Raw genomic sequence first — 16,921 nt, 5'->3', positions numbered from 1 at the left:
TAATGTGATAGTATAATATAGTGGGCATAAATTTCTGTTTTTCCGAAATAAATTTTAACTCTAAAATAGTTGAGTAATTTTTGTTAGCGTCATTTTTTTTTTTTTTTTTTTTTTTTTGTAAAAAGAGCATGATCCCGAAATGACAGTTAATTTTTATGCTGGAGTGCTTAATTTTTATGCTTTTCGAAATGCGTATTTTTTGTTAGTTTAGGATCTAAGTAAACTTTTCCATTGACTGAATAATGGATATCATGAGAAATTTGATCTAAATTACATTTTATAAGCGTTTCAAAATCCCTTTTTTCCTCTAAACCGACCAAATCCTAAAATAGTGATTTTTAAAACCGTCCATCTCCATATTTGCCAAATATCCCTCAGAGAGTTACAATTTTTACTTTGCATTATTGTGTCTACGTCTGTGACTGCATAGCTGCCAGCTTTTACGTTGTTTGCTAAATAATTTTCACAGTGGTAGTAAAAAAGCGAAGTAAATGTGTTAAAATAATTGAGAAAAATTTAAATTTCGAAATTGCTTCACACGTAAACGACATTATATTTTCTGGGTTGTTAAACATATTTTTTAATTCTTTACTTCGTGATGATTATAAAGGATAGTAAAATTTTAAATCGATTTTTCTTAAAACTATGTTTTTTTTGTTGCTTTTATTAAAAATCATTATATCAAAATAAAACGCTCGGAAAAATCTTTCATGCATACCTACCAACGCTTCTAGAATTTCCGGGAGATTTTATTATTGTATTTTATTTGTTAACAGAATTTATATGTTCACTATTCATAACTTCATACATTTGTTTAAATAAATGAGGTTTAAAATGATTATGATTATCGTTGTATGTAAATAATTTAAACATGCATAAAATAAACCTGATGGTTTTTTGAAAATAGTTTTAAGCGTTTGTCAGATATTGAAGAAAAACCAGCTTACAATCTCTTTTAAATTTGCATTTCCCTACCAGTAGGAAAAAATTTTTTCGAAGAGCTTTTAGGTAAACACATAAATAAAATTGCATATGTTTTACCTTGATTAATACTGATTTACTTTTATTTTAATTAAATTTTTTTTCATCCCGTACAAAACACAGGTATTTTGCTAATGTTAAATATCTGCCATTTTCTGGCATAATCTGAAATTTCGTAAATGCAGGGTTAAGTTTATCTTAAAATTCAATGAATGGTTCATCAACTAATACATCTTACGATTTAAAAATAGAAAGTTAAAGAAATTTTGAATAGAATTAGAGATGATCTTCGTCCAATAGCGTTCTTCATCCAGTAATAATACACTATATCATAATGGCTAAGGATGATCATAGAATTTCATATCATGATCATAGAATGATCATAGATGATCATAGATCAGACAAATTTAAAATTCATAAATGAAAAAATTGCTAAAATTTTTGAACATATGAAGTTCATTAAGCAGAACTATTAAGTCTATAAAGCCAGCATAAGACTGCTATTTAAAACTTAAAAATAAATATTTTTTTATCTAAAATAATTAATTCTTTTACTAAAGAATAATTTTCATGAGAAAACTGATACTCAGTTTATTTCAATCTTATTATTTTAAATCAGAAGTTTTCGAAAAAAATAACTCAGACTAATATTCCGTTATTTTGATTTATAATAAATTTTTAATAATTATATAGTAAATGAATTTTAAAATTAATGTGGAATTGCATTGGAAATTTAAAATTTCTTTTACCGTTAGTTGTTTTAAATTGCTTGTGATCAAAGCAACAAATAAAAAGACCCGCCATCAAGTGTTATAACGCGATTACTATAGAACTATCTCAATAAAATATAGCACCGTACCACCATAGAGGATAACGACACGTTACATAGCGAGTAAACATCAAGTTCTCACGCATTCTAAAAACTCACGAAAAACCATTCATATATCGTAGCGCAACCATTCATCACTCAAATCCATAATTTCAGGTTCGTCGAATCAAAAAATTACAGATTTCATATCTGGAATAATCCGATTCCTTAACTAGACCTGCCTGTGACGAAGAATACGAGTATTGAACGAAATGAATTTCTTGGCGAGTACCACTTGGCGGTTTCCAGACAAACGTGTTGGCGCCAAGCAGTCTGCCCAGCCAACCTTGGGCGATCATCGCGTATTCTCACTGACTGAGTCGAATCTCTGATATCGCACAAGCAACGCAACTTTAGTTGCGAACAGACGTGAGTTTGAACACTGTCCGCACAGTGTTTTCTGAGGGATTAAAAGTAGTATCTTGAATCAAAACATTGAATCTCGCGCGCTGTAAGAGATTGTTCGAAACATTTATTTGGAGTTTTTTGTTTACTATATATTGTTCATTATCGTCTGATATTTCATATAAGTATTGGGATTTTGGATTTGCATTCTGAATTGTTGTGCTTCCTATACATTATTGTGTTTTATCGGAGTTAGGGTCTCAGGCCCTGCGGCTCCAAGTGCGCTCCTTTGCCGGTTAACCAGTTGGTGGACATTCTGGTTCATGAAAGTCGCAGCTACTTTGACAAAAGCAAAAGGTCAGTGGCTCTCTAACAATTAAAACTTAGTGAAAAAAATTATTTTTTATTACAAATTCAATTAGACAATTCATCAGTTAAAATTATCCAATTTACACAACAACATTAACAATTATCTATAATTTTACAAGAAGGAATGAATAATATGAAACAATATTTCATAATTATTATATAATTGATATGAAACAATTACAAATCTCACATTTTTCCTCCCAATTTGGAACGTTAGTTTTATAACATAAACTTATATGCTACATTTTTAAATAAATTTACGATATTTTTTTTAAATTTATTTTTATTTAAAGGATATTTTTTAAATTATTTTTAATTATATTACTATTGATTTTATATCCCTATATGTCAAAATATAAAGCACTTTCTGTATTATGCACAGAATTTCTAAAACGTCTTTCAAAATCAACCCAGTTTTTTTCCCTCACGTTTGTAAAATTTACTTATTTGCATCTTATATAAAATTAGTATAGGAAAGAAAAGCGTATGAATCATTGATAATTGGATTCCCCAATTTAAATGCTTATAAATTTATAAAAATGTAATTCATTACTTTTTTAAACTACTGCTATCTTTATACTTCTCCTTTTAAGAGAGCTAATGATTACTCTTTTACTTTTTAAATTAGTTTTTTTTTCTCTCATTTATTGATAATTTTTGAAAGTTGAAAGTAAATTTCTATCGCTTTAAACAAGTTTACGTCGTTAAATTTGATTTAAGTATTTTAACTCTAACATGGCCCAAAGACGTACAATAAATCAATTCAAGATAAGCAAATATTTTATTGGATTTTAGATTTTGTTGAAGGAAAAGCTGAAAAATAAAGTTGGAAGATTATCAATTCATATCAATCGATCAATCAATTAACATTTTTATCATCCATTATATTAATTATAGATAAGCCTTTTGTTTTTAAGTTAGCGGACTCTACTTTACTATCCATAATATCAAAAATTAGTTATAAAATATAGCAATCTTGGAGATATTTTTTCCATGTCCCAGTGCTATATTCAAATTTGTTAATTATTTTTACTTATTTTAAAAGATATAATATTTTTTAGTCTCTTATTTTGTTTAATAGTAACATGTAAATCACAAGTATTCTAGTAAAATATTAAAGGTTACTTCAGACTTTTTTTGATGACTTCGTTAGAAAATACAGTGATTGATAAAGAAAATGAATGCAATTTTGTATCTATTTATTAAATCTTGAAAATTTGAAAGGGTTTTAACATAAGTCAGTAATTTATATAAGTATGATAGTTATCTTTTTTATTTTTTATTTTTACTCTTATTCATATGTAAAAATGAGAAAAAATTAGGAGAAAATAATATTCATTACTTTTGAAAGTGCATACCTTTGAATATAATTATTAAGAAAATTTTATATTTCATGCATATAATTATCAGATTTATTAAATAGAAAGCATTTTAACGTTCTTACAATAAATGTAGTTGAAAAAAATCATAAAAATTTTTTGCTCTAAAATGATAAATGGTTTTATGAAGAAAAAAAATCGCGAACTTATAAATACTATCTTTCTCAATCTGTATGTAAATTCTTTAAAAAATATTAACCTTTATTAAATATACTGTAATAAAAACGCAAACGCTCTCTGATTCAAATATATTATTTTACAAAGTATTACATTATTAGACCGTGAAACTTTTATTTGAAAACATAAAAATACACCATTAAAACATGAAACATAAAAGTCATGATAAGTATTAACTTACATAATAAACACCAAATTTTTTAACCAGTATTAAATAGTTAATCTTCATACCTAATTGTGCATAAAATGAGCAAACATATTTGCTGATAACTTCCCCGAATATAAAAACAATTTACAAAGAATCTACAAATTTCATCAATTATAAATTTATTCAAATAAAAATGTCACGAAAATTCATTAAATTGAAATTTATGTAAATAAAAATGTCAATGAAATCCTTAGAAAAGTTCATGTAAATATCAACTATGCATCTTCAAACACTTTATATATTTGCATTTTTATTAATAAAAGTATCTATTAAGAAAACATAAACGTAAATGCTTAGAATTCGCTTAGGTACATTCAAATTCGCAAAGGGTCTTGAAAAATTAGTTTATGATAAAAATATTATGAATCTAATCAAATATTTATTAATAATTTATTAATTATATCAATACAAAACGTTGCATTTGTTTTATTAATTCTTTTTTAAAGATCAAGCTGCACTTACAAATTAATATCGATGATTTAAAGTTATAAAAGATTCTTTTTCAGATTAAAGATCAAATGATATGTAGCATTTTAGGGCAATAGTTACGAGGTTAGCTTAAAATTGTTAATAACGAATGGAATGAGTAATATATTCATTATCTTATTATTATAGGCATTACTGAATACATCAACATAAAAATGTTATTACATATTAAAAATACTTTTGGCATTGCATTAAATTATTATTTAAAAAAAATGTTTTTATACGGAAATTAAACGCGTTTAGTAAAACAAATTTATATAAAAACAGTTTCTCAGTGTGAAATTCGGGGCTTCACATTTTTTTTACAAAATTATATACATATATATTGAATGCTTTTATTAGCTCAAAATTTAATTATTTCCATGAAATTTAGGTGAACTACTTTTATGTAAATGAACTAAAACACATTCTACTTTTAAAAAATTATTAAAAAAAACTATATATTACTCGAAATAAATTGTGTAGCAATAAATCAATAATGTTATTTTAAAACTAAATGATTTTAAACTTTTTAAATATGTTGTATTTAATACCTGGTAATTAGTCTATATGGGTCAATTTCAAAATCGCACTTGGTCGCATGAATCGCAAAAATGCCGCATGGCTTTAGGCTATTTTAAGCATTTAAGTTATTTTAATTACTGAAATAAAATTTTAAGTAACAGTTATAAGAATTGTAAGCTTTCAGATTAGGATTAATTTACTATATGTTTTTAGTAAATTTAGAATAATACATCGAAATTAGTATTTTAAAAATATTGTCTTATAATCTTTTTAATACGTCAGTTACAGGTAAATTTTTATTTTAAAATATTTTAAAGCATATAAACAATTTTTTATGAACTAAATTTGATATGGGTAGAGCAAGTAGATTTGAATGCTTTACTTTAATTCATGTCAGTATTTCTTTAGAAATATACATAGAAAATGACAGTCTCTCTACAAAATGACATAGAACGACTGGTTCCTCTCAAAAAGTAATTTTTCTTGTTGATAACCAACTCATATCGTATTTTAATTACTAAGATCCCATTAATTTCTTTAAAGATGAATGAATTTTAATTTCTAACATAATTAATTTAAAACATATCTAGGAATTTATAAACATAGTTTAATAAGCATATTCGCAGACTTTCTCATTTACAATCATTTTTATTATACACTATATAAGATTTAACACAAGTTTCATACAAGTGTATCAAACATAACATTGTCTTTTTATTATTGACAATTTTTCAGTATATTTTTGTTTTATACGATGTTACAAAATTGTATATGGGAAAGATGTTAATTATTTATTTTAGTTATTAATCGAGAGTGAATATTTTGTTNTTAATTACCATATTCGCAGAATTTCTCATTTACAATAATTTTTATTATACATTATATAAGATTTAGACAAGTTTCATACAAGTGAATCAAACATAACATAAAAAATAATTTTTCTTGTTGATAACCAACTCACATCGTATTATAATTACTAAGACCCCATTAATTTCTTTAAAGATGAATGAATTTTAATTTCTAACATAATTCATTCAGAACATATCTAGGAGTTTATAAACATAGTTTAATAAGTATATTCGCAGAATTTCTCATTTACAATCATTTTTATTATACATTATATAAGATTTACACAAGTTTCATACAAGTGTATTAAACATAACATTGTGTTTTTATTATTAACACTTTTTCAGTATGTTTTCGTTTTATAAGACGTTACAAAATTGTATATGGGAAAGATGTTAATTATTTATTTTAGTTATTAATAGAGAGTGAATATTTTGTTTTATTTTAAACACGATACACGATTAATCGTTTACTATACTGATGTCAACAATTATTTGAACTACTTCTTAGTCACAAAATTTTCGAATTAATATATGAAAACAAATAAACGCGTATGGGTGATATTATTGACACAATAACTCCAAGTTTTATTTAATTAATTATGTTTAACAGCACAACTTTACAAACAATGCGATGTTTGATGACTTCGTTTGCGATAAATATATATTTTATTATTAAATATAAATTTCTAACTCTTTATTTCTGGACTTATCCTATTGACAAAGGACTTGCGTCAGTTATTTGCTTTAGCTAAGATATACATGACACCTTATCTTCGTATGCTGATAAGTTATCTTTCTTATCAAAGTTTAGCTAAAACGAACTTAAACAGTTGTAGAAAATCTAAGTCATATAAAGATTTGGATTTTAGTTCTCCCAAAACAAAATTAAACATTTATACATATTATAATAAATATTTACACATTAGTTACTGTTAGTTACTGTTATAAATATTTACACTGTATAACAATTTAGTGAAATTAATATTTATATTAGTATTTGAGTATTAGTTTTTCAATACCTTATTAAAAGCAAATAAAAAAGATTTGTAAAAATTATTTCTTAAAAATATTATTTTAATATATATATATATTTTACATGAATTTACATGAATATTTTTTGTGAATGTTTTATATTTTGAAATACTTTTACTACATTTTGAAATTATTTAACTTTTTTATGAAAAAGAAATGATTAATTTTAATAAATAAATTAGTATTGAATTTGAATGTAGTTTTTAATTAATTACGTGAAAATATGAAGGATTTGAAGATCATGAAAATGTGGTTAAGAATGAACGGAAGAATAAATTTAATCATTTGTAACAATTGTTATATTTTTTTATATAATTACTGAAAACTAATTGCATTAAATTAACTTAAATTTATACAAATTATTAAGCAAAAATCTTAAAATATTTGATGAACATTACGATGCATGTATTAATTCATTAAGATTTTAAATTCCGTATTTGAAAAGTTAATTTAATCAAAATAAGTCCTAAAGGTTATTTAATCAAGCTTATTTTTTTATTTTTAAAAAATTTTGATTTTATACACTTTTCTGCTAAATTATTTTAACGTTTTTTTCAACCAGATATATAAATATTCTTTTAATCTTTAAATAGTGAACTAAATTAGTAATTTTTAAAAAAATTATATCGAGGGAGACAATTTTAATCACTTTTTTTATATCTATATAGCTTATTTAATTTGTATCAATTTGATTATCCCTTGCATGCAAACGTTTTGCACAATAATTATTAATTTGTGTCTAATTAATATGCTTTAGAAATTATTGTTCGTCGAAGGAACGAAATTATTTTTGTAGTTAACTACAACTAAAACTACTTTTTTTAATGTTGTGACTGCAAACTACTTTCGAAATGTAGTCACTTCTTTTAGAAGACGAACTTTGTTGAAGAATATAATTTACAGCTAATTTACGTTTCAAAATGATTTTGAATAAAATATTGTCTTACATTAAGCATGAGGAATTATTAAAAAAATATTTATTCATGTTCGCGTGAGCCAGTTTGTATTCCAAATTATTTTTTTTCTCCAATTTGTTCATTATACCTTCACATTTTTATGCCTTTCTCCACAGCAAATATTTAATTTGAGAAATGTTAGGAAATTATCAAATATTAGCAATTTTGTTAAGTGCTTAATGCTCTTTTATCTCATTTAACATCAATGTTTCATGAGTGGACATTCGCATGTGAAAGTGCGGCCAAAGTGATAAATTATTCGTACTGGCTATATTTAATACTAGCTATACGTGACTGTAAATACACAATTCTTTTTAACTTACAGACACCGGGGCATTTTAGATTGTGTACATTGACAGCCCACGAAAATTTGTATAGGTAACCTACATCAAATTCGAATAATTAGTTGTGTTAGATACCTGTTTCTTTACTAAACTAAAGTGAAACGTAGTTGCCGGGAATCGCTACAAACTGTTTTTTTTTTAAACGCACTAGTCGCAGGGATCTGTTTAGAAGAAATTTGGGTCCGCTAACGGACCCTTCACAAAATATTTTAACAAAACGGATCCTTCACAAAATGATTTTTCTTTTAATCGGACCCTTTTTGTTTTTGTTGGACAAATTTTTTTATCTTCATTATTGTTTTGTTAATTGAATAAACCCTTCCCAGGGCAGAAAACAAGAAAGATGGATGTAAACGAATTAAGTTTTGTCTTCGGCAGACGATTCTTCCATTATTCGTCCGAAATGAATATTCTCCGTTCAGCAGTATAGGCTAAATACCAAATATTTGTATGTTACATCTCTAATTGAGAAGCAGCAATTGCTGTTCATTTTTGAAAATTTAATTTTTTTTATAATTATTTTACAGTGCTGAGCATAATCTTGTATGTCTTTATAATTTAAAAGCTCCTTGAAAAAGTTTTTTGCAATAACCGGACCCTATTTGCACAAATTCTTTGGAAAAGCAGGACCCTGGTTGAAAGAATGTGAGTAATTTTTTCGCAATTTCACGAAAAAAAACCTTTCACAAAATGTCTGGACAGACCCCTGACTCCCTACACTACTTTTTTTTTTATAAAAATGTGGCACACTACACTACAAACTACAAAAAAAAAACAAAGCGACTACAGTAGTTTCACTACTTATGGTACACTACTTTCGACCACTGATATGGTTTAAATTGTTAAACAATAGTTTTAAAATTTAATTAAAAAGATACTATAATTAAGATAAATTTCAAAACAGACACAGTTCACAGTTCGTAAAATGTTGAAGAAATAACTCATTTTGATACAAATGTCTACATTTATCATATTTTAATTATTTTAGCTACTTTACAAAGTTATCTCCAAGGGCATTTTTAAAAACTCTTAATACGAAGTACACTTAAGATTCTATGTATGTATATATTAGTTTAATTTCGGAAAATTAAATTTTTTACTTGACTATTATGTATGCGCTTGAGTGTTCTCATTTTATTAAGAGTCTACTTGAGATTAAAAGTAAATATGTTTTATTACCTAAACAATTAATTTTTAGGAAAATACTCTTTTCTTCATGATCTTGTTAATTATGAAATTGAATTAAGAATATAGTGAAGTGGCTTTGATACATGATGAGTAAATTTAACAAGATTTATGCTCTAGTTATTTTTCATAACATTTTGGGAAAATTTACACGTATTTTTTAAGTAAAGTATTTTTTGAGAAAAGTATTTTTAAGTATTTTTTAAGTTCTGAAAAACCTTTTCTTATGAATCCTGTTGGTGCAAGAATTATATTCTAACTTAATTTAAAACTTGTAAATGCTTTTATTTATTTTTGAATTGCTAACTGTTAGGTATTAATATGTTTTGTATCGCTTTTGTCTGAATAAGACAAAACTATATTTTATGAAGTAGAATTTTGTTCGAATGCTGTTTTAATGAATTAAATTTAACAAATCTATGTAGTTTGAAAAATACGCTATAATAGGTAGTAAAATATTTTGTGTCATCGTTCTATTTCGGAAAAAAAAAATTTATAAAGTTTTTTGGTTTAAATTTTTGTCTGAGTTTTGACAATTTTATTTGATTTCGAAAAATACTAATTAATACTTTTTATAGCACTCAGCACAGAAAAACAGTTTTTTTTACTAAACCTATAGGAGCGAATTTATATTCAACGTAATACCAAATGATGAAAATTTAGGAGTTTACTTCTGTTTTTTAAATAAATTGATTAACTATTCATCATCAATGATAGTGAAGTATTTGTTACAAAATATGTCGAGTTTTTGTCTAATTATTTTGGGGATAAATTATTTTAAATTTGAGGGAATTTAATTAATTCGTTGAATGTATGTACTTTATCAAAATTTTTAATTTTACTCTTAATACAGCGTGTAATTAAAATTTAGAAAAAATCTAGAGTAACAGATAAGATACATTGTGATTTTTTTATTAATATGTTCTTATGTTATTTACTTAATGATTTGTAAGCATTTAGTTAATTTTCTTTTAACTTTTCTGTTAAACCCTGCCTAATTTATTATTTATTTCAATGGAATCTAACTAATTTTAAATTTTAATTGTATATTATTTAATTTTCGAAAAATTTGTTCACCGTTAGCTTTAAATTTTGATAAAACAAACACATGACTCCCTTAAGATAATATCCGTCAGATTGTATACATATTTACCTTAAAACCTTCTCAAGGCATTTATTAAAACTACAAAATTAAATATGTATAATTCTTTTAGATTTAAATAATCATTCTCTTAATCGAACTTATTCACAAAAGTTTGTCTTAAATTTGTAATACTTAATATTGAATGCTTAAATTTTCGATTACAATTTTAAAGACTACTTTAACAACATCTTTAAATTAATAAACAACACAATTAAAATATAATTATTACTTAAATTCGTCTTAAATTCGGTTTAAGATAAATCATAGTAATTTAATCCTCTTTAAATGCGTCAATTACAGCTTAAAGAGCACTGATATTTTGAAATATATATTGAATACTTAAATCTGCGATTTCTGTTTTAAGGACTACTTCAGCAACATATTTAAAGTTATAAACACAAATAATATATAAATATTATTCAAATTCGTTCTTAAATAAACCATTGTAGTTTAATCCATTTTAAATGCGTCAATTACAGCTTAGAGCACGCTGTCATTTTGAATATATATTGAATACTTAAATTTGCAATATCTATTTTAAAGACTACATCTTTAAAGAAATGAACAGTACCATTAAAATATAAATATTATATAGATTTATTTTTAGATAAACTATTACAATTTAGTCCATTTTAAATGCGGCAATTACAGCTGAGAGCACGCTGTCATTTTGAATATATATTGAATACTTGAATTTGCAATATCTATTTTAAAGACTACATTTTTAAAGAAATAAACAATACCATTAAAATATAAATATTATATAAATTTATTTTTAGATAAACTATTGTAATTTAACCCACTTTAAATTCTTCATTTACAGCTTAGAGCGTGCGGATATTTTGAAATATACATTGAATACTTAAATTTGCTATATCTATTTTAAATTAAAGTTATAAACAATACCATTAAAATATAAATTTATTTTTAAATAACTATTGTAATTTAATCCACTTTAAATGCGTCAATTACAGCTTAGAGCTCGCTGATATTTTGAAATATACATTGAATACTTAAATTTGCGATATATATTTTAAATTAAAGTAATAAACAATACCATTAAAATATAAATTTATTTTTAGATAAACTATTGTAATTTAACCTACTGTAAACCTCATTTACAGCTTAGAGCTTGCGGATATTTTGAAATATACATTGAAATATACATTGAATACTTAAATTTGCGATACCTATTTTAAGAACTACATCTATAAAGTAATAAACAGTACCATTCAAATATAAATCTATTTCTAGATAAACTATTGTAATTTAATCCACTTTACATGCGTCAATTACAGCTTAGAGCGTGCGGATATTTTGAAATATACATTGAATACTTAAGTTCACGATACCTATTTTAAAGACTACATCTTTAAAGTAATAAACAATACCATTAAAATATAAATATTATATAAATTCTCCGTTTTCGAATTTAATTCCGGAGACGATGAAATTGTGAGAAAACTTTTGCTGTCACTTTCTCCAGCAACTGATCCGATTGGTGAGTAGGGCATTAATGAAATACGACATTACGCGGGTTCTGTGGAGCGCGTTTAACAATCTCCTCTAATCGCGGATTCGTGTTTAAACGACGTCCCGCTCACCCTCCATCTTCACCCTACCTTTCTCCTTCAAATATTTATACCCGAGACAGCCGCGTTTGCTCTGGTGTTGAAAGATCTCGGCCTGTTTTCCATCTAGTAGAGTTTTCGATGATCCGATCTCATTAGAACAACACAATTTTCTCACTGCTCCACCCCTTTCACTGGAACCGTGTTCGTGTCAGGTGATCGAAGAACATTGAGAACACCGTTTTTGTTTACTTTATTGATTGTTTTGTTCCATGCGAAATGGATTGTGCGGATTGGTTATATCGAATCGCTAATTTGTTGCTCTTCATTTATAGGGGATAATTGCGTTCTGTTTGATGAACTTATACGTTTTAATTATTTTGTTTGAGTGGGAAAATTTTCGGTTCGTTTTTATGTCACTTTTTTTTCACTTTATGAGTATAGTATATTGCTGAATGTATATATTAATAAATATTATCATATTCAATGTAATTTTTTTATATTAGCGAAAAACCTTAATTAGTCAAAGTTTTTATTTATTTTTTTCAATGATATCATATTTTAAAACCATAATAAGCGACAAAAACATTTTAAAATACTTTTACCCTATTATGGGTTGTTATTTCGAAAATCGAGCGAGGCGAGTTTTAAATGCAAGATTAGACATTATTAGGAGATTATTAGGAGATTGTTAGACATTAGACATTATTAGGAGATTATTAGACATTAGACATTATTATGAGATTATTAGACATTAAACATTATTAGGAGATTATTAGACATTAGACACTATTAGGAGATTATTAGACATTTTTATGCAAGATTAGACATTAGACAACATTATACAGAGAATCAAAACCCACCATGGGTTACATCGCTATTTAAGAAGAAAATGAAATAGATGTCTATTGAGCCGTGGTGGCTCAGGGAATAGAGCGTTTGACTTTCAATGAGGTGAATCGGGTTCGAATCCCAGCAATGGCTGGTCGATACGAATTCCACTTCCGGCTCGCACCGACTACAGTGCTAGCGTAAAATATCCTCAGAGGTAGACGGATCATGGATTGGTCACCCCTTGCCGTCAGGTTGACCATGGAAATTTTCGGGGTTTTCCTTTCCATGTAACACAAATGTGCGTCAGTTCTTTCAACATTACATTAGTAGTCGTAAACCCAAAATTTTGTTGGCTGCTCAACGACGGTTATAAAATAAAATAGGTGTCTATTATGCTCAAAATATTCCCTATGGAAACAAGGACTTTAGATTTCTTTTGTTTGCTCAATTCTCAGAAAAATTGGCTCACCGTTAAATTGAAAGATCAGTATCTCGAACCATAATACTGTGTATATTTGCTGTAACCTTAATTAAATGTTAATTAGAATCATGTTAACGTTCTATTTGAACCATAGTATAGTGTAATCAAGTTTAAAAAAAACGGTCTATGGTAATATGGTTCAAATTAGCACCATAATAAGCGTAGGTTGAAATTTAGGAAAGATGATTGAAATTAGGTTGAAAGCGTAGGTTGAAATTAAGATGTTACTAGTACATAATCATTTTCATTGGTCTGTTTACATGCCTCTGATAAATTTAAAATTAAAATAAGTAATTAAGTAGAAAATTACTGTACAGAAAAAGCGTAATGTTTACGATTACTAATCAAAGACAATACCAAACACCGATACCGTTCTTTTACATGTTGCTCAGGGGGATCTTTAATAAGATCTAAGGCAAGTTTTACTGGTTCAGGATCATTTTCAAATATAAAATATTAATTCAATTATGTAATATATTATGGTTCAAAATAACCTAAACTATATAATCTCTAATAATCAAAATATATAACAGCGTATAAACACTAACCAAGAGCTGCATTCGATAAAATCTTAGAGTCAATTCAAATAGAAAAATGTTTCTAAAGATTTCATTTCCGCCTTTTTTTTTTTGTCATTCTGTTTGACATCCCGCATAAGGATAAAAGCAAAAATCAGTTATCAAAAAATCGAATAACACACGCTAAACAATGTTACCAAAAAAAAAACACTTCTACTTTCACTAAGTCTAAAAATTAAAAGCTAGTTCATTCCTTACTTTAAGAAGTTCGATCTTCAAAGCAGCGACTGACATGGTACCTATCACGCCGGGACGATAATAACAGTGTTGCTTAATAGATCATGACGCTGTGTCACGCTATCCTGCTTATGCGAACCCTCATATTTTGAAGGCTTTTCGTGTTATGGCTCTCTGAGGGATACTCAAAAGGGGAAAATATCGGAGCGGTATTTATTTCTTTGAATTTTATATGAGGAGCGTATGAATTATGAAGTTTTCCTTTTTACATTTTATTACAGAGAAGGAACGATGAATTAAATTGAGGAGCGAAGGCTTGTTGGATATATATATATATTTAAAAAGCATTAGTGTAGAATGCAGGGCATTTTAGATTGCTTTTTAGGATTCTAATTCAATTTTATATTTATTTATTACTTTTTTGTATACAATATATTAAACATTAACATTTATTGACTGCTTGCAGTTTTAGTAGTGGAATTTGAGAATATACAGATGTGTTGTTCTGTTTTTAGGTGTACTGATTACTACAGTGTTAAAAATAAACTTTTCATTAATATTGAAACGAAATAATAAATTTAAGATTGTAATTGAGGGATTAAAACGACGTAGGTTCTTCTGACATTTTAGAGAGTTTGAAAAAATTATCTTTTAAGTTTACTTGATGAAGAATAGTAAATAGTACAGGAACTTGCCCTTATTTCTAATTAAGAAGATTCCAATTAAAAAAATATATAAAACTATTCAGCGTATTTAAACTATTTACGACTTCTTGTCATTTTAATTTGCAGCCAAAGCGCAATTTTCAAACTTTCTTGTCGATTGAATGTTGCCAATTTCTCTTTGCAATATTTTTCAACCCAAAAATCACTAAAAATTTTCCCCTTATTATTGTCCGCTTCCTCTGAAATATTCGAAATTTAATGATTTGACAAAATAAATCAATGCTGTATAGTTAGAGAAAGCTCAATTTCTTTCAAAACGTCACATAAAACATTCTTCCACAAAGTTCTTTCATTTACAAAATGTTTTAATTTCCTAATCGTAAGCGTTCGTATTGTGAATTTAGAAATGTAAATTATCATCAAAATGGCCATGTTCGTAAAATTTTTCAAAATAAATTTAAAGTTGCCAGTTATCAGAATATCAATAGTAATATATAAATTTTAATAGATGAAAAGAATTATCTTAAATCCAATTTTTAGAACACAGAAGGCTTCGCAATTTTGATGCTTCTTAATATTGAAATTGAAATTTCTTCTATGAACAAATTTGTCCTTCATACAGACCATGGTTAATTAGAATAATGATAAAAGGATACATCTAATTGGTTAAGTATTGTAAGTCTAAAATTAATAAAATTTTCGTGCGACTATATTACCGACACCTTAATTAAAAGATAAAGCAGGGAAGGAAAATAAAACTAACAGTAACTATTCGTAATTAGTAAATAATTAAGCAGCCAAAATGAAATGAAATTATCACGCAAAATTACGTTTTGACAATAAATAGTTAAAATATTTGGCAAGTATCGTGCCATCTACAATAATAATATCAAATTAATGTAATGAACTATACGACTAAACGATATTTCCTTCATTTTAATATACAATTTTTACATAATTATGTAATTCTTATTATTATAAATTTAATGTTTTATTTTTTAATGCATATTAGGATAAAGGTTGATTCCCAATTAGTTAGTATAACGATACAATTTGAATACATATTATCATTATTTTTAAATGTTTTATCCGTTTAAAAAAATTTTTTTATTCATTTTGATCTTGCACAAATAACTATGTTTACTTTGCCGAATTGAAAACTTTTTGGATTCAAGTGATGAATTTTTTGTTTTTATTTTAAAGCCCAATCAATTTTTTCCTATACACAGAGGAAAAAAAATATGGTAAAATTACCTTACTGCATAATAGTGACACTTTTGGTAAAAAAACAACTATAGTTCTGGTTAATAAAACCAAATTATTTGATATTTACAAAAAACATTCATTAGGTAATCTGCTTGCTGATACAATAACGGTATACCGTAAATTCTGGTTTTCAAAATCATAGTTCCTATTACCAAGAATTGTAAAAAGAAATACAAAACTTAAAAACAAATGATTTTTATGGCTTTCTGTAAGATATCACGAATAAATTTCCAAATTTTACCACATTTAATAAATTTTATCACATATTATAAAACCATATTTCAATTTTTATTTTGCCAAAATAATAACTGGAGTTCTTCGGTAAAAATTATTGAACTTTTTGGTGTTCCCTAAGAACTTTGGTATTGCTGACTCAGACGATAAATTTTACCAAATACTGATGATTTTGACCATACTTTTTTCCTCGGTGTATATTTAGTTTAAATTTAAAATTTTGCTTCCAGTAATTCAAACTGCAGTTCTTTTGGTATATCCGGGGAGAAAATCTTCGAAAAGCATCTTT

At 26.1% G+C, this 16,921-nt stretch overlaps 1 protein-coding gene across 1 annotated transcript in view; it reads left to right on the top strand.

The window, feature by feature from the left end:
* Positions 1-2,075: 2,075 nt before the first annotated feature.
* Positions 2,076-16,921, top strand: part of LOC107449387 (semaphorin-1A) — a 561,149-nt gene continuing 546,303 nt past the window's right edge. The window contains exon 1 of the mRNA XM_043039234.2: positions 2,076-2,551. The gene's annotated coding sequence lies outside the window, so the exon portion shown is untranslated. The remainder of the gene's footprint in view (positions 2,552-16,921) is intronic.

This window comes from Parasteatoda tepidariorum, chromosome 1, assembly GCF_043381705.1.
Source record: "Parasteatoda tepidariorum isolate YZ-2023 chromosome 1, CAS_Ptep_4.0, whole genome shotgun sequence".
NCBI lineage: Eukaryota > Metazoa > Arthropoda > Arachnida > Araneae > Theridiidae > Parasteatoda > Parasteatoda tepidariorum.
This window is presented reverse-complemented; position numbering and strand designations above follow the sequence as displayed.